The sequence below is a fragment of the Molothrus ater genome, chromosome 11, assembly GCF_012460135.2.
Source record: "Molothrus ater isolate BHLD 08-10-18 breed brown headed cowbird chromosome 11, BPBGC_Mater_1.1, whole genome shotgun sequence".
Taxonomy (NCBI): domain Eukaryota; kingdom Metazoa; phylum Chordata; class Aves; order Passeriformes; family Icteridae; genus Molothrus; species Molothrus ater.
This window is the reverse complement of record NC_050488.2, coordinates 18,019,183-18,047,000: the sequence shown is the minus strand read 5'-3', so window position 1 is coordinate 18,047,000 and position 27,818 is coordinate 18,019,183. Positions and strand designations below refer to the sequence as shown.

General features: G+C 44.8%; 1 protein-coding gene across 5 annotated transcripts in view; it reads right to left on the bottom strand.

Moving 5' to 3' along the window:
- The window catches only part of LOC118691502 (uncharacterized), a 46,511-nt gene that overhangs the window by 5,594 nt on the left and 13,099 nt on the right, over window positions 1–27,818 (bottom strand). Inside the window, exons 1-4 of one of the 5 annotated variants that reach the window (XM_054516106.1) lie at window positions 4,291–4,356; window positions 2,908–2,987; window positions 1,363–1,496; window positions 136–303 (exon numbers count right to left, since the gene is read on the bottom strand). The exons of 1 other annotated variant lie outside the window; for it this stretch is intronic. The gene's annotated coding sequence lies outside the window, so the exon portion shown is untranslated. Of the gene's footprint in view, window positions 1–135; window positions 304–1,303; window positions 1,618–2,907; window positions 3,041–4,290; window positions 4,357–27,818 lie in introns of those variants that run through there. 3 more of the 5 variants (XM_054516101.1, XM_054516103.1, XM_054516104.1) reach the window with 3 other exon arrangements.

The following is a 27,818-nucleotide window of genomic DNA, read 5'->3' as shown; positions in this document are numbered from 1 at the left end:
TGTGTTCCTAATAATTTCCTGCTATCTGCTAAAATAACAGCTGCTTAGGTCATGGTAAAAAGCCAGATTATCTGCTGTGTTTATTCTGTAGAAGCTCTGGTTTTAATCTTGTTAGAAATCATGTGATGGTTTTACCTTTAGCTTTAAAAAGATCTGCTTCCAGGTACCTGCCTTGGAGTGAGTGTGCCAGAGGAGGTGAGGCAGGAAAAGCCTGGCTCATTTCAGAGCTGGGCTGGCAGGACAGCACCAACACATCCCAGCCAGCAGCATTTGCATTCTGTTCTCAAATCATAAATCAGCCACCTAAAAAGGATGACCAGAAATCAGAAAACTTTTTTATTTATTTGCTTGTTTGTTTTGAAATAATGAACTTGGTTATTTTTCTGTCTTGTTTTGTTTTTCTTTCAAGACATCTTCAATGTTTTCCCTTCCACTCTGAAGTTTACAAAAACAAATTTTTCCCTTACTGAGCCTCATGTAATATCTTCCTCTGAGAAACAGAGACTTTAGGAAAACTGTGGCAAGGCTCAGACATCCAAACGTTATTTGAATTATTAATTCCCCCTGGATTCAAAGTGTGTGAAGGCCTAAATATGTTTGAGAGCTGGGGGCCAAAGATGTGATTCACTAAAAACATGCACCCATTTTCAAAACTGTCTGTGAACTGCTCTTCTTCCCAGCTCTCCTAGGTAATTGCTGCAGCTCCCAAACCTCAATTTAAAGTAGTAATGTATCATCTTTTCTTTTTTCTTTTTTTTTTTTTTAGAATGCTCTTTACCTCTGCCAAGAAGAAAAGAGGTTGTTCTTTATGCTGGTTTTTATCCCACCTCCCTGATTTTAGGAAGGATAAGAGATGGGGAGAAAGAAAAGCTCACATCTGTGCAGAGGCACATCTGTAGCCAGCCCTCCTGTACTCAATGCTCTGATTTGGCGGTGGGGAAGAAGCAGGTCTTGATTGCACAGAGCTTTGAAGTTTGCTGGTGATTGGAACATGTGCTGAGAGTGCCACCACCACGTTTATATGGAAAGCTGATTATCTATTGAAGGGAAGTCTGTTTATATGTTTACTTCCACTTGTGTTAACACACAGGGAAAGGAGAGGGGAATTAGCATCTGAAAATGCCAGATGTGAGTAACAGCTCTCAAAGTGAGATAGGGCTGGGCTCAGATCAAAGGGCTCTGCTGATTTGGACTAAGTCTCACACTGTCTCCTCTGTCTAGGAGTTACTTTAGGCCCTGGTGGTTAAAAGATTTATTGGGAACCACAAAAGCACATCTGAGTTTCTCATTTTACAGACTTTACCTTCCTATTACACGCTTGCAGGATAGCACCAAAAGAACAACATCAATTCCCTCTGGTACCTTTCAGGCCATGTTCAAAGACGTGGAGCCTTTGGCAGAGAAGATTTATGCACCAAGGTGATACTCTAACAAATTATGTCCAGCCATCTGAAAGTCATCATTTCTGTGCACATGCTTGCATTTTAAAAGGAAATCTACAAGAGGATCAAAAACAAGATTAAACCACATCTGTTTGGGTTTAAACTACATTGTCTGCAGAGTTCAAAGTTGTTTCCTTTCGTCTAAAAAACTCACCCAGCTGTTTTTTATCTTAAATTCCTGCCACTATCAAAGTGTTTTCATTGGCCAACCGATGTTATTTCTAGAAGTTGAGCTAGTTAGGAATGGAGCTAAGTAAGAAAATATGCTTTATTCATCAAAGGTCTACCCTCTGTGACTCGGCTTGGCACACTGAGAAAATTAATAGAGAGGTTTCATCAGGTTCTAATGGGAACAGGGTATCTACTGTGTGTCATCATGCCATAAATTAGGTCCTCAATCTTTTCACTCAGAGTAATTGACTACAACTGACACTGATAAGGAAAACACGAGGCAGAACGAATGGGAAGAGGCACAAATCAAGCAATAAATAAATAAATAAATACAGCACAAATTCAATACATGGCCAAGAGGAATGTTTTGAAAACCCCCATCAATCAATGAACATCCTGCACAAAGGCAAGTGTTAAAAAAGCAGGGCTTGTTCAGCTACCCCTGACAAAGGTAACCCCCATGGGCACGTGTAGGTGTGAATATAAACACACACAGGACACCACACCACAAACTCCTGGTGCTCAGTGCTGAACAAAGAGAATAAAAAGTCTTACTCCAGCACAGTGGCATCGTTTTGTGTTAAAATATGAAAGGAACATGAGCTTAAACCAAAAGGGTGTGACAGGATGGCCTCATGCTGAGCAATGAATATTGCTGTTTTAGAAGCCCTCTGCCTCTTTGAGTCATCTCAAGTAGTGTGTGAAGGTCTCTTTCATACACCAGAGCCTGTTTCACCCTTGTGGGAACTGGCTGAAGCCTCTGATAAAATCACAGAATGGTTTGGCTAGGAAGGGACCTTAAAGACCATCCAGTTCCACATGGGGAGGGACAATGAACTCGTGAACTGGGCCTCATCCCAACTCCTGAAGGCAAAGTTCCCTGCATCCTAAGGCCAGTCTGGACTCACAAAACAACAGCAAAAGGCTTATCTTGGCCCAGCAGTTCTCAGAGCTGTTCTCTCACCCCTCCCCAGCACACCCAGAGTGGGGAGGGAGCTGGCATTGATCATCCTTGAGCCAGGAGCCCAGGGCAGGAGGAGCTCACAAAGCTGGGGCTGTTCAGGTGAGCAGAAGGGTCTGCCATGGGCACTTGTGGGTCCCCCTCTGGATTCTGGCCCCCAAATCCCAGAAGTTTTCCTTCCTTGGTCCATATTGCCCTGCTCTTTCAAGAATACAACTTCCTTTTGTGATGCAGCAAATGGGAAAGCTGAGCAGTTGGGCAGCCCACAGCTGGCCCAGTAATGTCACCATGTTTTCAATAAGTTCATTACCCATTAGTCCCAGATTGATATACCTGATATCTCTCGGGGTGCAGATCATTCCTGCCATGGCCCAGCAGCTGGCAGCTCATGCCACAACTCTGTGACTGTGTCCCTGTAATGTTTAGAAAGAACATGTGGGGCTGGCTTTGTCACCAACAGTGTGTACACACTGTGTGCTCCACAGTCAAATGTAATTTTACACATTTCCAATTTACATTTAACGTTGGGTGGGATAAACCAGGAAATCATTTGCCCTGGGAAGAAGAACAATACCAGCTAATTTATGCAGCTAATCAGAAGCACATTATTTTTGTTGTGTTTGTTTTCACTGGAGTCTTGAGCTTGAAAATGTTTTGGGTGGTCTTTGTTGTGAATTCGCTCCCCTTCTCTTTCCAAAATCTAGTGTTTCAGAGTAACCCCTATTTGTCTTATCTCTTCCACACACAAGGAAAAAGCCAGTGATTCAATCTCCTGACATATGTTTAGAGACTGCTCATAGAAGGCTGGCTCTGTGTACAGCTCAGGAGGAAAACCTATAACTGGATTCTCCAAAGGGGGAAAGTTCAAGAATGGAAATAAATCAAGATGAAGAGCAAAAAGAAAATACACTGTCAATTTATTCAAACACCTTCTGGCATACAGCAAGAAAAATAGCCCCAGTGCCCTCATCACAATTTAATGCAATTCTCTTTTTCCAGGTCAGGGTAATACATGCTCCAACCACCATCAGAAAATTAAATACAAAGCTGGCCAGAAACAGGATTCATACAGCTCCAAGGGAATGTCTTCAACAATTCCCAAGTGCCTTAGAAATTAAGTCAAATTTTCAAAGTCCCAAAGAAACATTTAGGCCCTATTTCAAGTGCTTAAGTCTCATGCCTTTAAATAACTATTTGCATTTGGCTTAGGCCAGCAAGTGCCTTGGGCTGTAGCTACACAAACATCTTAAATTTTTTATAAGAATATTGTGCCTCTCCACAGCAGCTCATCTGATGAGCAACAGGAACGAGGCCTAGGAAATGCAATGCAGCAAAATCCAATAATTTCAAAAATATGCTGCCTCTGTCCATGAGTGATGGTCCAGAGCCCTGGATGGGAGGTGAGCTGAGGAGCCAGCAAAATCCTGGCAGATTTTGAGCCAGCAAAATCCTGGCTCTGCCCACTACACGTGGCAGCTCCTTCAGTTCTAGTGCAGGGTGTTCTGTCCCCTTCCCACACCCAGAGCCCCTTCATCATTTCAGAGATGGGTGGGTGTGGGCTGGGGGGTTTGAGGCTTGGGGATGAATAACAGCAGTAAGGGCCTTCCAAGGGATTTGAATTTCAATTCCTGGAGGAGCTGGAGGGCAGCCCTTGGAGGGTGGTTGGGCAGAACTGTGCTCAAATATTGTGGTGTGTTCCCTGCTAACTGCACTTACTGGGAAGAGGAGGAGGCTTGCTCAGCAAAGCAGATTACAGCAGTCTGCACCTTCACTGAGCCCTTCAAAATTCCACCTGAAGAGAAACGTTTGGCTTAGAGGGGAAAATAAAAAAAAAAAAGTAAGTCTGGTGTAAATAGGGAATAATTATTCCTAAGGACTGTGTGCACCTGAGTCTCATAAACATCCCCAGACACCTGGAACTTCCTGGGAGCTTTTCAGAGCACTGAGGGCAGGAGAAAGAGATGCAGGCTCCAGCAGGGATGCTCTCCCAGTCACCAGTTCCCCTGTGACACAGCCAAACAGAACATCCAGATATTCAGAGTGAACAGACAGCCAGAATGAACAGACCCCTCCAGCTGCAGACAGACAGGATTTCTGAGGTCACTGCCCACTGGGGAGAGACCAGAGCACCCCCTGTGCTTGGGCAACTCATGGCAGAGAAACCATCAAAAAACCAGCTTAGAACAAACATTTCATCCTCTTGCTGCCACAGTCCTCCCAACACACCCACAGAGTCATTAAGTGCTATTTCTGAGCATCAGAACACCAGACAATATGAGAAATTCAGCCCTGACCAGATTACAGCCTTGGCATCACGCTGGTTTCACTAATATTGCCTCATGCAGTGCAAACTTTGCAGGCTGTATTTATGGGAAGGCACTGGAGCCAGGCTTTGCAGGGTGGGGAAATGGAGCTGAGCCCTTTTGGAACTACAAGGGTGAGCCATTGGTTGTTTTTTTAAAACTCAAAGGCAAGAGCATCTCTTCAGCTTCAGATTCACCTGCAGAGCAGCTCAGGGGGGAGGTGTGATATCTAAGGACCAGCTGGGCTTGGCACTGCCTTCCTCTGTGGCAAAGCCTGGCCTCGACAGCACAGACTTCAACAAAATCCTTTTCTCTTAATCACTCCCAAACACAGTAAATATTTCCAAAGGATTGAGTGATATAAAAGCAAACATGACAGACAAAGTCCTGCTGTTCTGAAGACAATTTTAGAGATGTTTTGTGTCCAAAGAGACCCTTTTGAATACTGTCAGACCTCCAGAATGTTCTCATTAATCCTGCTACTGCAGGACCTGTGAGCTCTGGTCAAGTGCTTTGATCTACTGTGCACAGACATGAAGACACAACCCAGCCTGAGGCAGGCTGCAATTAAACCAAGATGAGAGACAATTTAGGGACACAGGCAAGCCAGCAGGGCAGTCAAGGTAACTCTGATCATCCAGCCAAGCCGTGCCTCACTATAATCTTTGGATGTTAGACTCAACAACAGCAGTGGAAAAGACTGGACCAATTCCTTGTGCAATAAGAGCAGGTCTGGAGCTGACAGAGCAGGAAGGGAGGGGAGGAATCAAAGAGAGGACTCCATGGAAGAGGACTCTCCTCAGGAAGAAAGGAAGCATCATCCTTTGATTATAGCAAGGAGAAATCTGGAAAGATATCAACACAGAGATAACCACCCCCCTTCTCCCCTGTGCCACACACTGGTCTCATCTTGCTTGCAATCTTAAGGATTAATTAATGCTGCACTGGCTCTGCTCATCCCAGAAGCCTGGTGGCAACAGAAGGTATCAAACAAACTGCTGCTCTTCAAATGGAAAAGAAATATTTTAATGGCTTGAGTTTCCATTGTGTGAGCATGAAGTAAATATGCTTAATTTCTTTTGTATGTAGCAGGAAACATATGGAAGTGGAATTATATTTGTTCCAGCCTGCCAGTATTTGAAATTTACAGAACCCAAATCCTTTGAGGAATGTCATGAATTCACACACACTCTCAATGCTAAGCTTGCCCTGGGATCTTTAGGGCAGTGGATCCACGTGCAGAAGCACATTTGTGCAAGCAGCTCTGAGAAGCCAGTGCAGGTTAACCCTTCTGAGTCCAGTGTTGCCCAGGCCAGGCTCAGATCAGGAGGTCCCCACTCCACCCCATCAGGGTTCCCCATCTGAGGCCCTGTCAGCACTGGCTGCAAAATTCACTTTATCAGGGTGCATCACCTTGGATGCAACAAGAACACCTTGCAGGCTGCATTATCTATTAGGGCACAAATATTTCTCAGCTGGTGTTTTTATTCAATGCTAAAATTTCCCCCTAAGCAGTATCAGCCATTGCCCAGTCCCTCCTAGAACAACAGAGCAGTTTATCTCAGCAGTGCTTTAAGCTGATCAAAATTTCCCACTTCAAACTATTTTACATTTTCATCAGAGCTGTTTTACTTTATTCACTGACTTCCCCATGCAGTACAAACTATTTGTTTATCAGCAATATCTCCTGACACAACTCATCAGCAGCAACATTACAAGTTACACCCATTCCTATCACATTAGAGCTTAAATCTAATATTTTTCCTCCCGAGTTAACACCAAATGCCTGCACATACTGACATCCTACAGGACTTTGGAAGGGTGAGCTGGGGAGCTGCAGGAGGACTGAATTCTGCCCTAATGAGTGCAGAGTTGGAGAGTGAGCTTGCATGTCCCAGAGTGGGATGGATCTGCGGGGTCTGGCACTGCAGGAGGAGCTGGAGCCATCCTCACCTACTCCATCTCCCACTGCTTCAGCAGAAGGTGGCAGGAGGAGCTGGAGCCATCCTCACCTACTCCATCTCCCACTGCTTCAGCAGAAGGTGGCAGGAGGAGCTGGAGCCATCCTCACCTACTCCATCTCCCACTGCTTCAGCAGAAGGTGGCAGGAGGAGCTGGAGCCATCCTCACCTTCCCTATCTCCCACTGCTTCAGCAGAAGGTGGCAGGATGTTGCTGTTGAGATGGTTGTAACAAACAGAAGAGCATCTCCTATTTGAGAAGGCTTCTCACTGTTTATTTTAGCAGCAGGCTGTCTTTTGTTATACCTTCTCACAAAGTTTATACCTATTCATTGGCTACCATAGATCAACATAACGTCCATTGGTGCAGGGTGGTCTCCACCACTGTTTTTCACCAAGGAGGGGACTGCAGGCCCCCGTTTATCTTTTCTTCTCCTCCATTTCCTTACCAACAACCTTGACAGAACTCCTTTCAGGGGCAGAGGTGACTCTTATCAGCTTCTCTTCTTCAACTAACTCTGGCCAGCAGACCAGCTGTCAGCCCCTTCCACAGCAGGAGGACCTGGAGCATCCTCACCTTGCCCACCTTTCACTGCTACTGGCAGAAGGTGGCAGGAGGAGCTGGAGCCTTCCTCACCTTCCGCACCTTCCTCTGCTGGAGCAGAAGGTGGCAGTGTTGGATCCACCATCGCCTCCAGCCCCGGCCCAGCCTCCCCGAGCAGCAGCTGCCAGCACAAATGCAGCCTCAATAAAGACAAATTACACATCCGCCGCCCAATTAGTCATCATTCATGTCGGGAGCCGTCCCCCGTCAGGTGGCTGCAGCCAAAATCCTTCCCACAGAAATAGCTGCTTTGTTAGAAACACTTAAATCTGCTTTGTTAGAAACACCTAAATTTACTTTGTTAGAAACACCTAAATCTGCTTTGTTAGAAACACCTAAATTTACTTTGTTAGAAACACCTAAATCTGCTTTGTTAGAAACACCTAAATCTACTTTGTTAGAAACACCTAAATCTGCTTTGTTAGAAATACCTAAATCTACTTTGTTAGAAACACCCAAATGCAGGGCTGGGGTCACAGGCACACACGGGCTCGTGGTAAAGCACATGCCCTGGTTGGCATTGGGCTCTCTGCTGCTTTAGGTGGAGATTTTCCATCATAAATCTGATTAATTACAGGGCAAAAACCACAGCCCATGTCCAGTGGGACATTGTCAGCCCTTGGACACATCATGGGAAATGGGAGATGCTGTGTTGGACCCTGTGAGTGCTGAGCACCAGGAGGAGGATGAGGAGGAGGAGGAGGAGGGCTGATGTGTTCACAGTTATGGAGAATTTCAGTCACAACAAAAGTGCTGCAGCCTCTCAAGGGCTCAGATAAGTTTTGATTGCACTGCAGGGTGCAGACAGAGGGGTGTGTGTGCTCTGCCCGTGCACCAGCTCAAGCCTGGGAAGTTTGTGACCACACTGAAAAGGGCCTCACCTTGGGGAATTAGCCCAAATGCATTATTTTGGCCACAACCTAAAATCTACCCACCCCAGTCCCTTCAGATACCTTCACACGAGGTGGAGGGTGCAGCAGATTCAGGAACATCTTTAGAAAATGAGATACATGCTCCTGAGTGAATTAAGCCTTGTAACTGCAAATTGAGCAGGGTTTTGGTATTCCCAAAACCCCAAGCCCAGACTGACCTGGCACAATCAGTCCCCAAATCCACCCAGGATCCAGGGTTTGCACAGAACCCTGAGGATTTTCCCTTCCACCCCAGGACACCACGTCCAGGTGGGGAACTTGTGCCTCCCAGCACATCAGACAGAGCAAAGCTGGAAATCCTGCAGGAAATATCTGCTCCTGGGTGACAGGCAAACAATCTGCTTCAGAAAGGAAGCACAGAGCCAGCTGATTCAGGGCTTTTTAGCATATGAATGTGTAAATTTGCTGTGACAGGTGGGGCGTTTCAATGACTTTCAATGGAGAGCCAACTGCTCCTCGGTTATCATTAGAAATTTCTCACTGAAATGCCAATGACTGCTGCCCCATGCTGGGTAATGGGGCTCTGAATGAGTTCTTTAAAAGAGAGAGTGAGAGCAACTAAATGCACCATCCCTGCTGGGGGATTGCCTGATCTGAGCACAACTAGCAAAATATTTGTTCATGCAAATGTTTCCTGCCATGAGCAGCTCAACGATTTCATGCGGGAAAATAAACAACGAATAATGAAAAGCGCATGAGGCAAACAGAAATATTTGGAATCATCCTAATTACAGAAATCTTCCCTGAATGGAAAGAGCCAGAGAGTCCAGCAGCCCAGCAATGACCTCAGTCTGTACCAGAGCCAGGGCAGGAAGTCTTAGGAGGAGATTTCCAAAGCAGCTTAGCTCTTACACCTCTCTGCCAGAGATTTGGGGTGTTCACAACGAGCAGCTCTTTCAGCAGCAGCTGCTGGAGGCTGAGCCTCGGTAGCAGAGCTTGGGGAATCTTCCCATGCTCTCTGATCCGTGCTGCCTCCCCACTGGACAGCACCACAGCAGCTCCTGGTTGCCCCAGTGGGGACCAGGCGCCCGGCTCTGAGGGCAGGAGCAGCTCAGGATGCTCCAGAGGGACATTCCTGGCTTTAGGAAGCCCCCACAGCACTGCCCAGCTCCCAAAGCCCACGTGCAGAATGACTGCAGCATCATCACCCACTGCATGCTTTGATGGGAGGAGAGGAAGTGGTTGCACCAGGGGAGGTTAAGACTGGATATTAGGAACAAAAAAATCACAAAAAGGCTTGTAAAGGAATGGAACAGGCTGCCCAGAAAGTGGAGGAGTCACCATCTCTGGAAGTGTTTAAAAAACATGGGGATGTGGCACCTGGGGACATGGTTTAGCGGTGAACAGGGTGGTGGTGCTGGGTTATGGTTGGACTTGATGATCTTTGAGGTCTTTTCCAATTTTAAGTATTCTCTGCTTTGCAAGGTTGAGTGGCAAAGGTTGATTTCTCTAGCTGGGCATCCTGGGGAAATGGGGACACATTTGAAGGACTTTTTTGGTGGCCCCTGCCCAACAGCTAGCACACAGAGCCTGTATATTTTTATTTCCCTGGAATAATACAGAGAAAATTTCCCATCTGTCTCCTCCAGTTCTGTTCCCCTTCCAAGATGAGTAACAGCCCATCACCACCTGATTTTGCCCAGCCACAAGAGACAGACTGGTCCAGCAGCCTGAGCAGCAGCCCAGGCTGATTTCCATCCTCAGAGGGTCACACATCTCCTGCAACACCCCCCTCCACTGCCTGCTCCAATCAGTGCTCTCATTTGTTCTATTAAAATAAACACAGAGGTGCTCAGAAACTGCAATAAAAATGACTCAACTGCAGACACACATACTGATGTAGGAGACTTGCAGCACAAGCTGGAAGAAAAGGGGTTTTTTCCTTCCCCACCAGGCAGAAGCTGTACTCCACAGACAGATGGGAATGTCCTTAAAACTAGAAAAACACTGTTAGCTGTGACCCACCAGTCATGCTCACTGAACCACTGTCATGCTCTACATACACTAAGTGCTCCACCAAGGGAAACCAAACAAATGAATTCAGAAAGATTAACAACTCCAAAGCTAAAAAAGACATGCAGCCTTTCATGTTTTTTCTCTCCAGGATATGTGGGACATTTGTTGTGAACATGAGCACACTGCACATGATTACAATTTATTGAATTAAACCCAGAGTAGTTTCTGCTGTATAAAGTAGCACTTTCCTCCCTTATCTAATGCAGATGAAATTTGGAACTTCAATGCTAATCTGCAATGCTGTGTCCCCTTGCAAATATGTTGAGCAAATTAAACTGAGTTCATCTGGATATTTTTTGGAGTTTGGTTTTTGAGGTTATGAGCAGGGCTTCAGGCAGCTGCTGCAATCAGTCTGTGACTGAAATGTTGGTTTCATGGTGGCTGATGACCTAAGAGAAACAGCAAATGCTGAACATAGGGGAACAGAGAGGAATCCTGTTTAATCATCTTACATTTCCTCTCTCTTTGTTTGTTTATTTGCTCTGAAAAAGTTACTTTTCTAAGAAGGGATTAAAACCTGCAGCCATTTTGCTGCAAGAGCCTTTGGTTTCAAGTCACAGAAAAACAGAGTGGGGGGATTAATTCTGCTTACTGATCAGCTTGAAAAGTTTCCTTTAGACAAGACAGAGCACATTTAGCTTTGAAGTCAGATGTTTGCTCCAGCTGGACTCTAAAGAGAGTTTTGGGGAGCACATCCTCCCCTGAGCTTTGCCTGTGGATGGGGATTTACAGCAGGCACCCCTCAGCCACAAATCCCTGTGTGTACCCCAGCCCACAGGGAAAATCACAGTGAAGGAGCACAAGTTATTGGCACACTCCAAAGCTGCTCTGGGTGTTTGTAGATTCCCAGAGTGGCATTTGCATTAATGCTGTGGCATTAATTTGCACATTAATGTGGAGGGGAGAGCTCACTGGTGTGGGCTGGGGAGCACTCAGCACCCAGCACAGAGAATGCTGCTGGATATTAGGGAACAAAAAAAAATCACTAAAAGGCTTGTAAAAGAATGGAACAGGCTGCCCAGGGAAGTGGAGGAGTCTGCTGCCTGTCTGCCCCAGAGATGCTCACCCAAACCCATCACATCCCTCACTTTTATAAAAGAGAGTCTCCTGTATATCCAGAGGTTTACAGAGGCTTTACAAGCGCTGCTCTTCTTGCTTGGTCCCGCTCACCCAAAGACCCCCAAAATGTACCAGCTATCAAAACCACCACTTCAAAGCTGAAGAAAAAAGAGTAAGCAAACATCTAAAAGCCCAAATGGAGGCAGAAAACTTCCTCCAGTGCTGCAGGAAGTGTCACTTTACAATCCCAAAGTCTGTGGAGGTGATGACATTAACACTCACAGCGGAATTCCACTTCCAGCCCAGCTAAGGAGCAGCTGAGAAGCTCACAGCTCTGCTCTGAGGTGTCTCTTGAAGTCTCCTGCATTTCTTTGCACTTCCCTGACAACAGCTCCCTGTGCCTCTCTCACAACCCTGAGCATTGTGAAATCAGTTATTAGCTATGTTACCCAAGCCAGGCTGCAAAATTACCCCAAACCCTCTGTCTTAGATCTTGCAAAATGATTTGACTCAGATTTATTTCCTTAGCAAAAGCATTGGAAAAAAAAAAAGCCACTAAAAGAGTTTACAAACCCTTTTCATGTGGATAGAGAGGAGCTGAGTGCCTTTTAATCTCTCACGGCCTGTGTGTGTTAACAGCAAGCTTGCAGTGTGCCAGCTGATTTGGTTTTTGCAAGGGACTGGCAGGGAGCACCAAAGTCAAAGAAGACCCATCCTTGTGAGGAGAGAGTGCCACAGGAGCTGGGGCAGAGGGGACCAGGGGATGTAGATGGTCCTGACACCACCACAGGGCTGGGATGATCTCTTCTGCAGGCTGGGTTTGTCCTACAGCAGGGAGAGGCTTCACCTCAGCTCATTGCACAGCTCCAGATTGCCAGGAATGGGGAGAGAGGATTTGTGGGGGTCTGCCCTGCAGCGATGGGGATCAGCCTCACCTCTGCTGGTGAGGCTGGGAAGGCAGAAGGGGAATTGCTGTGTGTGACAAAGGGAAATGGGGGAAAAGCCCAGGTGAAGGGAAGCAGCACCAGCCTGCTGCTATTGCAGGGGGAGCAGATCCACATCACAGCCCCTGCCTCACCCCAGCCCTGGGCTGGAGCAGCCACATTAATGAAATGTTCTCTAAGTGCTTTCCAGAGTTTAGTGCCACTCTAAACGTCCTGTAAAAATCCTTGCACACACAAACTGGAAAGAGCTACTTGCCCAATGAGCATTGCCCCAAATAAACTGGGCACCAATGCTGTGCCAGGAACTCACACATCTACTTTGGTGGATGCAAAGAGCCCTCTGCCTTCAGTTCCCTCCAGTCTTTCAGCTGTGCCTTGCCACAGGCAAACTGACTGCAGTCAGGAGGGTTTTATTGATGTGAATTTCCTCACATATTAAGGTTCCCCACATTTGGGTAGAAAAATTGGCAATACTTCCAAGAAAAGTATTAAATAAGACTAAGGAAACAAGCAGTGCCTAATGTGAAATCTGCCAAGTAATATGAGATGGAGATGGTGAGAAGTTTTCCAGCAGGACATTCTTCCAGGAGGAAATTTGGTTTCCTTGAATCCAAAATGTTTGCAGAAATGTGTCAGCTTCAGTGACACCGTGTTTTGAAAAATGCTGGACTAGGGCTTAGGTCGAGATTGAACACTCAGACTTCCTTTGAGTGGAACTTTTCTGCTTTGAAATGCACTTTTTCAATCCTTTCAATCTCATGTTACACAATATAAAACAAAAAAAAATCCATTTCAGACCAAAATTATATTAAACTGAAAACTTGTTGCTGTATTAAAATAATACCTATCCCCAAAAATCTCATGCCACAAGAATCCAAAATGTGTTACACTCTCATTTTGGAACAGAAAGTGATCTGCAAGCACAGTGAACTCCTGTGAAAGGGAACCCTCTGTTCCAACACGGCTGTGTGGCTTTGCTTAAATTCACAACTGAAGCAAAATGTACAGTGGGGAAGAGTCCAGCTGGTCTGAAATCCTTATAAAAGTGTAGGTTTATGGCTATGATAACTGGATGGCAAACCTAGAGGGTTGATTGTGGGAAATATTCTGCTGCATTAAGATCCTGGAGGTCTGGAATGATCTTGAGACATTTCTACCCCATTTCTGCTCCTCGTGCTCTGGCCTGGGAGAGCTGGTGAGCACCAGCCATCCCAACAAACAAATGCCTTTGTCCTTGAAATTACCCAGATATCCCACAGGAACAAGAGGAACTGAGGGGAGTGCAGAAAGCAGAGAGAGCCCAGCTGATTTTAACAAGGAGCACTCAAACAGAGCAGCCTGGGATAAAGGTACCCACCTAAACAGACCAAATAATTTTTCTGGATAAATCTGAAAAGGAAAGGAACACAGGGAAGAAAACTTTTTAAAGTTATCCAGAAAACAAACCCTGAACTTTCCCTTTAAACTTGGACAATTAAAGGAGCAAAAGGGAAATGTAAAATCTCTCCTGTTTTCAAGCTGGCCAGGTTAAAACTGCCACCTGAATTTTCCCTTTAAACTTGGACAATTAAAGGAGCAAAAGGGAAATGTAAAATCTCTCCTGTTTTCAAGCTGGCCAAGTTAAAACTGCCACCAACCCCCCATCAAACCTGGTCAGCACAGGAGGAGCCAGAGGCAGCAGCATAGCTGGTTATCCACACAGTCCCTCTCCCTGGAATGAGATGGACACACAAGAGAAACACAGGAAACAACCCCCAGCTCTGCCTGAAAAGCTGAGCCTGAGCTGATCCTCCAGGCTGGGTCAGAATTGCTTTAATGAACCAGTTCCTAAGAGCCAGCAGTGAGATTTCCCTGGATCCAGCCTCAGCTCCCACACCTGACAAGAACCTGGGAGACTCCAGGTTAAACAACTGAACACAAGCTGAACACAAGCTGCAAGACCTTCCCAAGGTGTCTCAGGGCTGATGAAACTTTCTGCAGGAAAAGAACCACATGGTTTCCTAATGTGAGCTACCAGCAATAAAAGAGATGGATGAAAAATCACTGGGGCAAGCTGCAGAGCTGCCAGGCTGCCAAAGGGCTTTGGAGTTTGGAGGGTGAGCAAGACTTCCATGAAATAACAGCAGCAACTGGGCTGAACTGGCTATCAGAGCTAATCACATCTGTTCTTCTTCCCTAATAATTCACAGCTGAACAGAGGGCTCTGTGGAAGTATTGGATAAGGGAGCATTTCGTGCAGTGCCACTTTTAACAACTGCCTGGGAGTGATTATTTATGTGTGAGTGCCAAAGAATTTGACATGACAGATTAGAAAGTAAAAGCTCTGCTCTCAAGGAAATGGCCTGAAATGTGAAGGAATGTATTGGATTTCAGTGGAGCAACTGTGCACTGACATTATTGTTTCACAGGCACCAACCTTCCACATTTGTTTCTTTTGAAAGAGCTGAAGGTAAGAAAATGAGGTTGGGGAATCGACTGAAATCAAAAATGACCAACAAAGGAAGGAGCAGAAATGTCCATGTTCTGCTGCCCAAGCCCTTTTCTGTTTGTTGGAAGATTCTTCCCCCACCAAACCCAGGTTCTACTTATTTGGAGACCCTGATGCTCATCCAGGCTCAGTTTAGCTATCAAGACATGAGCTTCAAAGAAAATCAGCCCTTTTTAAGTGGTTTGGGGCTTTTTTCCTCCCAGCATCTTTTATGATATTTTCACTTCCTTCAGCTTTTCAGCTTTTGAATTTAAAGAAGCATGAAATCTTTGCTCTGTTGGAGCCAATGGCAACATTCCCACTTATTTGGATCATCCCATAATTTCATGCTATATATTTTGCTCAGGCTTTACTGCAATCAAAGCTTCTTTGTTGCTCCAGTTAGCAGTAGACTGTTTCCAGATTTTGGCACTCCTAAAATGACAATAAAGAGAAACAGAATTGGAGTAACCCTGGGAAGGAAGGTAATGCTTGAGGAGAGAGAGTCTCTCTGGAGGATTTGGAGAAGGAAAAGTGATATAAGTGTGAGAACACTGCGTGGAGTGAGCAGTGGAACTGAGTAGCAGAGGATGTGCAGGGATGTGAAGCAGCAGGTCTGGAGGGGAAATGTCCTGGTATTTAAGAAGCAAAAGGCACCAAGGGATAAGAGAGGGTTGTGCTACCCACTCCCAGAACTGCAAATGCACCCTTGAACAAGGGAAAAATGGACAAAACTTGATGGAGAGGCACAGCCCAGCCCAGGTTGTTGATGGGGAGGCAGAGTCCCTGAGCAATGAGCTCGTAGCAAAGCCCTGAGTGAGTGCTGTGGGAACATCCCACCACCTGCACCGTGTAGGCCACATCTACACACACCTGCTTGTGTTCCACATCATCAACTAATTGTTAAAATAAGGAGCTGTCTAAATAGCAGGCCCAGCTCTGGCACTTCAGGTGAAATAATCCTGAATCCTTCCATCCTACACATCCCATCGCCTGCACCAGTGTAGGTCACATCTACACACACCTGCTTGTGTCCACATCATCAACTAATTGTTCATAAGAAACTGTCTAAATAGCAGGCCCAGCTCTGGCACTTCAGGTGAAACAATCCTGAATCCTCCCAGCAGCCACCTCTTGGTTTCAGCTGGAATAAGTCACAGCCCAGCAGCACAAGCTGGCAGGGTTCAGTCTGAAATGGTTTCAATTGCACGTTTAAAGTCAAGCACATTCCCATGGCCAAAGTACATTTTAATAAATATATTCCCTTAAATGTCCAGTAAGGCTCATGTTAATCTACTTATGCATTATTTTCTGGAAGGTTTAAGATTTCTATAAGCTGAATTACATGTGGAAAGTTACATTAATGTGTCTTCACATAAACTCAAAGTTTATTGTTTTATTATTATAGAAAAACCATAAAAAGATTTGTCTGAAGCCATTGGCTGTTGTTCTACACATCTGGTGGAATGTTAGTTATTACAATAACTCCTTCAGCGCCCTCAAATGAAGCCCTGGGCTAAAATGAAAATAAGTAATATGATAATACTGTAAAAAGATGTTATGGAATCATAGAGAAACACGGAGCCAAATCCAGCTGTCAAGGGGGAAAAGAAATCCTGGCTGAGTTTTAAAAATAGCATTAAGTCAGGCAGGACAAAAGGTCAGAAGCCTCATGACCAAGGCACAGCCTCAGCCAAACGTGGGGTGATGCTGCAGCACCCTGGCAAGAGGAGCACGAGGATCCCTGGCTGCTCCAAGGCTGACAGCAGAGCTTCTGTTCCCAGAGCCAACTAAAGGCTGCCCAGAAGACACTGGCTGGGTTTAACTGGGTCCCAGATCAGGTGTGGGGACAGGGCAGAGGCAGCAGAGCCTGGAGGATGGGCAGGAGCAGCTGAGCACTGGGAAGAGCAGGAGGTGGGAGAGGAGCAGCGCTGGGGCTGCTCAGCATCACAGGCAGAACTCAGCCCAAATTCGGGGTGGGAGATGGGCAGAGAGTGTGGGTGCTGAAAGTCCAGTCAGAGAAAGAGTCAGGTAAAACTTCCCCAGGCCTTGCTCTGGGAAGTTTTGGGAAAGCTCAGAGAAAAAATGAAAACAATTCTTAATCTTTCCAGCTGGTGTTTTGAACGTGTTGTTTTCTTGTAAGATGTTTACAAGAAGGGTGCTGCTCCTAATTAACCAAGGGTGTAAATGGTGTTGATTAAGGAGCAGTCAGGTCCAGCTGTACCATAACTGTCTATAAAAGAATATGTGCTATCTAATAAACTTACATTTCCCTTCTGAGGAGCTAAGAGTTTGTGCTGCTTCATCCACCCATCCTTCACACAAGAGAGAGCTTGAGGGGCCAGTCTGGCACTGAGCTTTTCCTGGGGAAGGTGAGTGGGGCAGGAAAGGCTGGGAGAGGCCAGTGAGATGGGAATTAGGTGGGGGCACTGGGGATGAAATAAGGAATTGAGGAGGAAGGGCTGGGAAGAAGGCCAGGAGGGCACTGAGGTCAAGGTTGGGGGATGAGCACAGGGCAGTCCCTGTCCTGTTTGCTCTTCCTTTCCACGCTGCACTTCACTCCCACAGCATCCCTGGATAAGAACAGCCCTCCCAGTGCCCAGGAGCCCCCAGGGGAAAGGCTCTGCAGCAGGACAGCCTGAGCTCTGTAACAACTGATCCTCACCTCCTCAAGCAAAGGCAAGGCTGCAGCCTGTCACCCCTCCATCTGCTGCCTTAGTGCCTTGTGACCTCTGTCAGGGGCAAAATCCATTTTCTGGTGGAAAGGAATGTAGGCAGGGCTGCACCAGCTGCCTAAAATGTGGTGGCATAACTGGAAGCAGCCTCGAGTGCTTTTGCTTCTGCAAATGGGCCAGACTGGTTCCAGCAACCTTCTCTATATTTATATTTATTGCTGTCCTGATCCAGAGCAGATTTAGCACGGGAGCTAATGGAGCAATATTTCTTCTCTGATCAGCACAGGGTGCTGTGGATATCTGGGTGCTGCTGCTCAGCTTTCCTCACCTTCCTCTGAAGCAACTTCCAGCCCTGAGTTTGCCTCCTCTGAGAAACTAATCTGGGTACAATATATTTGAGGTTATGGCAGGGAATGAACTGAAAATAATTCACTGAGGCAACATTCTTCATATATATTAATCTTGTTGCTTTATCTAAATCTTAAAGCTCTTTTATACCATTCACCTACACATCCATCTTCTCCAGATGTTTGATTTTTCAAGCCAGTGGCACATTTCATCTGTCTCTAATAACACTGCTGAGACTTTTTTCCCCCCTGGATAAAGCTCAGTTATATTGTTGGCTTATTAAAATGTCACCCACTAATTAATAATGAAACTAATGAGGAAATAAAATTGATAGCCTTAATCTGAAAATCACTGGATAACCAACTAACCAGTTAAAAGTACACTTCAGAAATGTGCTTGGTTTAGTCTAGAACTTATCTCTCAAAAAAAAAAAAAAAATCAGGAGAAGTGGTTAGGGATAACTAAGCTAACCAGGAACATCTGCCTTTAATATTCCATTTTGACGTCAGTGAATCTTTATTGGCCTCTCAAAATAATCTAAACTTTTGTGAAACAAGCAGCAAACAAAACATACTGTTTTCCAACTTTTAATGATTTTTTTTTTCCACTGATGATAAAAGTAGAAATCCTCATGAATTCATTTTTTAAAATGTGTTCTTCATGGCAAAACTCAGGCCAGGGTTATCCTGGTTCACATAATCTGAATGCTGCTTGTAGCTGTCATTAAATCTACTCACAGCCTTGCAGGGTAAATAAAAACCAGGGTTTTTTTTTTGCTTTGGCTGTTTGGGTGCATCCAGTGGAGCATCAGCTCTCTCCCCACACCTACCAGCTCACCCACAAGCCAGAATCCTTGGAACTGGAGAAACAGTCTTGGGAGGTGTTTTGGGGGGAAACAAGCAGAAAGCAGCAGTGCTGCTGCTGTGGAGGGTGGGCAGAACAAGCAGCAGGCAGTTCCACTCCCCAGCCTGCCCAGGGCAGCCGGACCAGAGCCCTGGAGCGACCAGAGCTGATGAGAGGAGAGTCCCACATCCCACAGAGTGATGCCTTTGGGGGCTCCCTAAAAACAGAGGCCAGCCAGAATTAAGGGAATAAAAAGCTGTTCTATTTATTGAAGCTGTTCTATTTATTGAAACTTTTCTATTTATTGAAGGGCTTCAGGTACATTTTGGGCAGACAAAGACCCCCAGGGGCTACACCCAAAAATGGATGATGGGTCAGGGTTTGCACACTTTTATAAGTTTGGTCCATTTGTATATTGGGGGTGAATCTGGCAATTCCAGCTTCAGGTAATGAAGTCATTGAGCCCAAGTTTGCTCCCCCAAGTCCCTTTTGTTCCCATCTCTGGGCCCTGAGGCAGTGAGGTGTCCTTGATTGCCAGGCCTGCAGAGGAATTGTTGTGTCTGCCCCAAATGGGGAAGCAGCAGCAGCTCACACTGAGTGTGGAGTTTGGAGTTACACACTAAAGAACTGCAGGAGTACAAATATATGAAAATAGAAATCCTGAGGCATCAGCTGGGGTTCCAGGCTGGCACAAACTGAGAGAGAAAAGCCCCAGGCAGGCAGAGGCTGTGGCTGTGCAGCTCCAGCCCCTGGAAGCCCCTGGAGCTGCATTCCAGTGCTGCAGAGGGGCAGAGCAGCAGGAGGGACACTCCGGAACTCTCTTGGGGATTTTCCTGACACTCTGCAAGGAAAGCATTTCCACGTGGCTGAGGTGGGATGGAGCTCACACCTGGCTCAGGCTCCTGACACCTCAGGCACACTCAGCCTGGCTTCTCAGCCCTGTATAACCATTCCAGCTCAAAAACCTCCCCACATCACTTTGGGCACACTGTTAATGGGTTCAGGAAAATGCTCCCTCCCCACGGCGCTGAGCAGAAAGCAGAACCCATTTTTGCAAGCCACAACAGAAAGTTTAATGGCATTCCAAGGCTGATGCACTTCCAGGAGTGATGATGTGGCAACAGCAGCCCTGCAACAATTGGAAGTGATGGGAAGAAATGTGCCTGCTCTCTAAACAAAGCCCTTTTGATCCATTTCCCCTTGGACAGAAGCGTGATGTTGTTGTTCTCCTTGGGAATTACGAAATCACTTTCTAAAACTTCAGTTTTCTGCAAACACAGAGAGTGTATCTCCAGGCTAAGGAAAGCTCACTTGGAAATACTGGGATTTTCATAACTCTTTCCCTCTGCAAACACTAATAACTAATTATTAGTGTTTGCAGAGGGAAAGAGTTATGAAAGCACAAATAACTGTGGCAGGCCAATCAAGTCAGTTTTTTAAGGAGATTTTGACCACCTCAATCTTCTGTTATAAATATTTTGCATAAATCAATTCCATAAATGTAAATGATAAACAAACAGGCTAAGATCATGGAATTTGAAGGAATCCTTTCACATGGGTTGGTTACAGCAGACTTAGCTGTGGTTCACTCTGCTGGGACAAGGAGAACTCCACTGCTGGCAGTCCCCTGCACTGACCAGACCATCAGTCTTGAACTCACACACAGCACCAAACTTGGGCACTAATATCAAGATTTAATTTAATATCAATATTTAAATAGTCACTTCTACATCACCTCACCATTTCTCTCTTCCTTTACCCACACACTAACCCTTCTCTGGGAAATCTCTTTAAAGCACGCTTATTTTTGTGCTTCCTACCAACAGTGCTGCTGAGCATTCAGGGATCAGAGCTCTCTGCCTTGACCATGGGCTTCTAATTTGGCTGCTCAGCTTGAGAAACCACAGCCACTCACACCTGCCACAGCCTCAGCTCCGATGGGAAAAGGACTAAAACCCCCAACACCGATTTGTGAGGTTTCTGTCCAGCAGAGCTTGTGTGGGGATGCAGGGCACGCCTGTGCCAGCTCTGCCCATCCCCAGCACGCAGAGTGGGCACAAATGAACAATTGCTGGGGTACTTACAGCTCTTTATGTGTCCCACTGGTTATCCCACACTCCTGGAGCAGCCTGGAGCCTCCTGCAGCTCCCAGCCAGCCCAGTGAGCCCTGCCCCTCCACTCAGACAAAGTCCTTGGGCCACAGTACAGGAATGACCTTCCTTGCTGTGCAATCTAATTTCTGTGTTATTTACTGCACCTCATCCAGTGCCTTCTCCATGAGAGCCACACCATAAATCCAGCCAGAGCTGGCAGCCAGCTCCTGCTCTGTTAATAACCCATCAGTGCCCATTATATATGGCATAGCACATCATGAAACCCAGCAGCACATTAAAATTACTGCCAGCCATGTACACCCTCATCTTCCACCTCCCAACAGTGAAAACCTTTCCATTTCCCACATCCCACCCTCATCTTCCACCTCCCAGTAGTGAAAACCTTCCCATTTCACACAACCCACCCTAATCTTCCACCTCCCTAGTAGTGAAAACCTTCCCATTTCACACAACCCACCCTAATCTTCACCCCCTAATAGTGAAAACCTTCCCATTTCACACAACCCACCCTAATCTTCCACCCCCTAATAGTGAAAACCTCCATTTCACACACCTCACCCTAATCTTCCACCTCCCAACAGTGAAAACCTTCCCATTTCCCACATCCCACACTTCCAGGGCCCAGCATTTCCTCTCCCCTTACTGCAGTTTTATTGCTTTGTCCAGAAAGCAAAGAGCTATTCCTTTAACAAATCAGTTCTGTGTTTGTTTAAAGCCTACAGGGCCTGAGAATCTCCTTTATCTCCCTCAGTCTTTATCTCCCTCAGTCTTTCCTAATGAAAACCATAATGGTCACTGCCTCCCAGATGACCCAGCATGGAAAGTCTTGGAACACATCACTTATTTTGTGAACCTGAAGATTAAAGGGCCACTGTATCTTAGGTTACATTCTCCACTTGGGAGTGCATGCCCATCTCCAATTCATCAGGAGTTAATTCCATATTTCAACTCTTCCCATTGATGAAAAACATTTATAATAATTCCACACACAAACAGTGGAGTTAGACCACATAAATCCTCTGCTTTGGCGTTTCCCCTTTCCTGTGGAATACTCCAAATCTTTTCTGTCATCCTGGGCCTTCCTGATGGTTTGTTTTTTTTTTTTTTTAACTTCAATTCTTCCCAAGGAAATGCTGATCCTTTTGAAGTGACAGTCTGTTTAGGTTTTGGTAATTGCTGAGGATCCTGTGCAGGAGTTGCAACAGCTCAGTTCTCACCAAAGCCAAGAGGAGCCAGATTGCACCACAGAGAGCAGAATTTATTCCTCAAAACTCTGCAGATTTTTCAAGCAAGCAGAGGCTCTAAGACACTGAGAGGGGAGGATGAAAGAAAGTTTAAAATGTGTATGAAAAAGCCATAGAATAAGTGCCCAAAGATAATTCCTGAGAATTGTCTGTGACAATGCAAGGATCAAAGCACAGATGGCCAAAGCGGTGAGAAGTGAAATTTTGGTTACACCACACTCCTGTGCCTTTATTTCTGGGGAAAAAAGACCATTCAGCTATAACTATTCCTTATAACAAATTATTTTATGGACACTGGGTTTAATTAGTTGATTCTGTAATTGACACAAATTTCACCCATTCAGAGAAGCTTCTCCTATTTAAAAGAGTAAAGATACTGATCAGCTACTTTAATTATCAAATTGTCTTTAAATCATAAGTGTATATATATATATGTGTATATATATACATATATATGTGTATATGTGTATATATATATATATATATATATATATATATATATATGGCAGCATTTTGGCAGTCTGTAAACTCAGACCAGGAAATTTATCAATGAATTTCTTGATTTCTTGTTGTTCAAATGAAGCTCTTGGTGTTTTAACTTCTGGCTGAGCTCTGCCTCCTCCTCACCCTGTGAACCTGAGAGCAGCTCCTGGCATTTTCTGTTCTGGCACAGACAAACTTGATCTAGAAATCCCAATTATGGCCCCAATCTTCCTGGATTTCCTGCCTTTTAGCCCCAGTTGTGGAAGCGCTGTGATGGTGCCAGGACTCATCATTTTTAGGAAAGTCTATTCCTGTCCCTCCTGGTGTGGGAAAAAGTTTGAAAACATGAAAAATAAAAGGACTGAAAACAAGAAAGTGAAGAGGTGAAGTGCCCTTGCAAAAGGGCAAGAGGACAGAAAGAATTTCAGTCTAGGAAATAATTCAAATAAATCTTTCCTCTCTGCCTTTGTTGTTTTAATTTTTTTTTTTTTGAGATTTGGATTACATTTAGATTATGCACTGCTTGTCATATGTAAATGTAGGTACCTTTGGTCTCTTTGCACTCAGGGTGTCCAGAAGCTCCTCTAATAAAAATATTCAATAAATATTAATATTATTGGAGAAAACACTGAGGCAAATGTTTGTGCTTCACAAGCTCTGGAAATAAAAATATGCTGCTTCTGCATGAGTGGCCAAGCACATCATTCCAGTGCAATGCTGCTGAGAACTTGCAAAGTGGTGTGGATTTTGTGTTAGCAGTGAACTGTGGTTAAGTAAAGTTCATTTTTTACTATCATTTAGTCTCAAAAGAGTGAATAAATAGCAGTAAGGACTCCAAAGCACAAGATTTTAGGTTAGGCAGGACACTCGTGGTTAGAATTTTGATACGTGATATTCCAGAAATAAAAAAGCCATTTTTTGAGTGACGTTAAATCCTTAATTATAACATCTAGCAATTTTAAACCATGAAGCTTAAAAGCTGGGCTTTGAAAACTTGGAGAAACTGAATCTTCTAAAACACAGTCTGGCACCACAGGTAACCCTTTCATTCTTCCCTTTTCTTCTTTTTTTTTCTTTTTTTCTTTCCTTGAAGTAGGTGGTACCTTCCCTCATTGAACTAAAGAATTTCTCTCTGGAACATCTAAAGCATGACATTGATGAGACACAGTTAACCTGCACTCCTGTCTGCTGCAGAGCAGGGGAATAAAAGCTTTCTGGTATGTAAGTTCAAAGAAATGGACCTTTTACCAGGTTTGAACAGTTGTCTTGGGAATGCAGATTTATGAAAATTGATCCCCTGTCTTTGTCCACGGGAACAATGTGCCTTTCTTCCCCACGTTTGCCCCCTCAGAACTTCTTCAGAAAACTTTTTTTAATTAATAGAGGGTAGCCTTGCAGCCCCAAGGTTATAAGATGTCTCTGACAAACCTCTCTTTGGATACAGCCAAAGAGGGAGATATTTAGACTTCACATTCAATTTAAAGCAGGGGTCAGAGTTCAAAAGTGTAGTTTGCCCTTGTCATGTTCCATTTGGAATTCAAATAGTCAGAAAAACAAAAGGCAAAATGACACATTGCCATCACTGGGATTCTCCAGCCTGCTCCAAAACAGGCACCAGGGGGAAAGGAAGGACATTTCCAATGGTATTGATTGGGATTTATTCTATATAATCTCTGCACTTTAAAATACCCAAAACAATCGGACCAGAAAAGTAGGTGTACACTATGACTTCAAAACTACTTGCTCTGGGGATAAACTTAAACAAGTTTATTTCTATTCTTCCTTTAACAACCTTGATAAAAACAAATAGCTCCAAACCAGAATCCAGGGAAGACAGATTATTTTAGATGCCCTTACACTGACTGCTGCTGTGTATGAAATTTTCTTGCCATTGCCATTTGGTCTGATTGTTCTGTGGGAGGAAATAGTAACAACTTCCCTGATTTCTGCCACTGTCCTGAAATAAAACAATAAAAATGAGAAAAGAACAGAGTATACACATTACCAAAATATTAAATATTTTAGGATTTTTTTTTCCAAATATTTGATTGTACAATTTTTTCTCAAAATAATTGCATTCTTGGGAAGAACTCCCAAGAAACATTTTCCTCCTCATGATGCCCCAGTCATCTCTAAATCCAGTCAGAAAAGAAGACAAGCCACAGAATGCATTAGCAGCAGCTAGAGAAGCCAAGAAAGCAGCTGGGACAATAAAAAATAGACAAACCTCACTCCTTTTCAAGCATTCTTACCACGTGGAAGCTTCTATTTACACAAGTGCACAACTCCTTCAACCATAAATACTCATCTATAAAAATATAAGGACTGCACAGAGCCTGTAGGACTCATCATTTATTGTTCTTCACACAGTCCTGCACCTTCAGATCTATTTCTGATTACAGAATCTGAGTTCCTGAGTTATTTCTGATTACACTCCCTCCCTGAGCTCCTGCAGGTAACATTTATTTTTTCTCTAACCACGCCAACCCCTGCTAAGCATCCTCCTGAATTCCACATTTGTGGGCACAGAAGCTCCTTGTAAGCTCTCCTGTAGCCCAGTTTGAAGCCTAAACTCTGAATTATGTTGTGTTCTGAGAGTTTGCTCATTCCCACTCTGGCTGCCCCATCCTGTGTGTGCAGCTCTGTGTCTGTGCACAGAGCTCTGCTCCCAAATCCCTGCTCACTGCTGACTGATCAGGGGTTTTTGGGTAAATCCATGCAGCCCTGAGGGCACTCCTTGTTGAGAAGGATGGCATGGAGAGCACTTTTCACCCAGCTGGGATGTTTGGCACAGAACAAGGACACAAGGCCAGGTTACCCCTTTGGGTCCTTCTGAGCTGTGTGAGTGCTTGAGCCTGGAAAGGAGCTTGAAGAGCACATAGACCCAGCCTAGCTAATCCCACTCAATCAGCAACCTAAAGTGGCAAATATGCCCAAGTCCTGGGGCCAAGACTCATTTTTCTAGTCCTCACCCTCAGCAGAATATTTGCCTGGTCAGCACTCTCTGAATAGGAAAAATGCTTTTCACTGCAGGTTTCTGCACAACACATGGGCTGTGCATGGCCATGCACCAAGCACCCTACAGTTTAAATTTTCCCTCCATTTATCTTCATTAGATAATTAATAATAACTGATCTCTGGGGGAATCCCACCACAGGACGGCTCCACCCCAGCTGAAGCTTTGAGAGCAGGCAAATTCCTGTTGGTGCTGAGCCACAGCTGGGCCATGGGACAGGAATTCCTGAGTGGCCTTGGATGGATGGCAGAGCTCTGAGCCTGCCCACACACCCTCAGCACGTGTGCCCTGGGATTTTCTCCATCCTGCCAGCCCCAGAAGTGACATTGACTTCTACCTATGAAATCCTGTCTTTGGTGGCTGAAAGGCAGACCCCAGGGTATGAATTACATAGAAGACATGCTGGAAATCCTGCCAGATTATTGCACCTATTCCTTCACACCTAAGAACTTCTCTCTCTTTCTTAGGATCATTGAAAACAACTTTAAAATGCAAATATAAACAGCCTCTCTATTATTTCCAGGACTACTTCATGTTTCAGTGCTTAGAAAATGACAAAATGTAAAAGCTTTTGGCTCTACAAAAAGATGTAGAGCCTGATGTCTGCCTGATAATATATTCTAGTTCTTAAACTGCATTTAACTTCAGACTTGACTTGCCTCATCATCTTCACTGCCCAGTGTTGCATTATTGAGCATCTCCTCAAAAAAAAAAACCCAAAAATCGTGGTTTTTATAGTATGACATGCTGCTGACTTAAGCTAAAAAAGCTCAAAGACAAAAGCCCAGCCTCTCTCTAGGCCAGCCTGTGAGACAACTTATGATTTATTGGCCAAATACAAGGTTTTTAACATCAAGAAGCCTGAGAAGAGCTGTCTGTAGTAATGAGATTGCAGGCAGGGATCCTGCTCAGAGCTGTGTTGGACCCTTGGTGGCAGGAAGGCAGATGAAAACCTGAAGTTCCTCACAACAGTCAGACAGAACCAGGGGAAAATGTCACTTCCCCGACATCAAAGAGTCCATAAGCAGCACTTCCATTTTCAGTTCAGAGGGATCAAAGCAGACAGACAGCATTTTAATGTTTGTTTCCATTTTTAGAGCACATTTCTAATGCAGAGTTGTTGGGTTGGTGGGGTTTTTTTGGTGCCAGACAAAGTAAGTTGGAGATATTTTCTCACAGTACAAGTTAATGTTCTCAATCTGTTTTTCTTTTCTGGGGTCTGTGTAGACAAATTCCACAGCAACATCTGATGATAAGATCAGACAGTAGTAGCAGAGACATTTTTAAATCATATTTACAATACGTCCCCTCTGGGCCCACCAAAGAGCACTCTTTCTCAGAACAATATATATTGGCAATTTCTTTTTTGCTCCATTTAGAGATAATTTTAGCTCTTCAGTGTCATGCAAATGCACAGGGCTTTACTCTGATAAAACTGCTATCAAGGCATTGGGAGCTCTGCCAGGAAAAGAGCAAACAAGGCTCCTAAGAGGAATTCAGCTGGAGAAAGGCTTCAGGATTTGCTCTATTGGGCACAAACTGGTGCATTTTTAAATGCATATTTAAAAGACAATTAATAGATTAAAAAAAAAACCTCAAAAAAACAAAAGGCACCAAAATAATTTGTTTCTGAAGTCTAGATTTCCTTTAGACCTACCAAAATTTACATACATGCATTTACATGTAAAATGAGGCTTTATTCAGCTCCTCTGCCAGGCAGCCTGGCAGGGAGTGAAATCCTGTAAGGAGAGAAAGGGGAGGAAAAAGGGGAGGAAAAAGGGGAGGAAAAAGGGGAGGAAAAAGAAAATGGAGAGGAAAGGAAGAAAAGAATTTGTGAGCTGGGCTCAAACTACTTCAGACTGAAAATGCAGCAAACTTCTTAAACCTCCCCTGAGCATCCCTCTGAGCTGGGACAGCAGCCCAGCTCTGCCCAGGACCCACCAGACACCAAACCCCCCCACAAATCCCCAAACACGCCACAGCTTGTGGGGATCCTGTGGATGAAAGTGATGTAAATATGAGATTATTTTATCTGCTATTGTTATTGAAATTTTATGGCCCTGTCTGTATACAGTGACTTAAAACTTTGTAAGCTCTTTTATTGTTTGGCTTTCACTGCCTTTAAGCATCTTAGTAGATTAATAATCCCTTTTCTTTAGCTTCTTTTTCTATCTCTTTGCTTGACAACCTGGCATGCAATGAATCAAAAAAGGGATATTTATACCCATACTGTGAG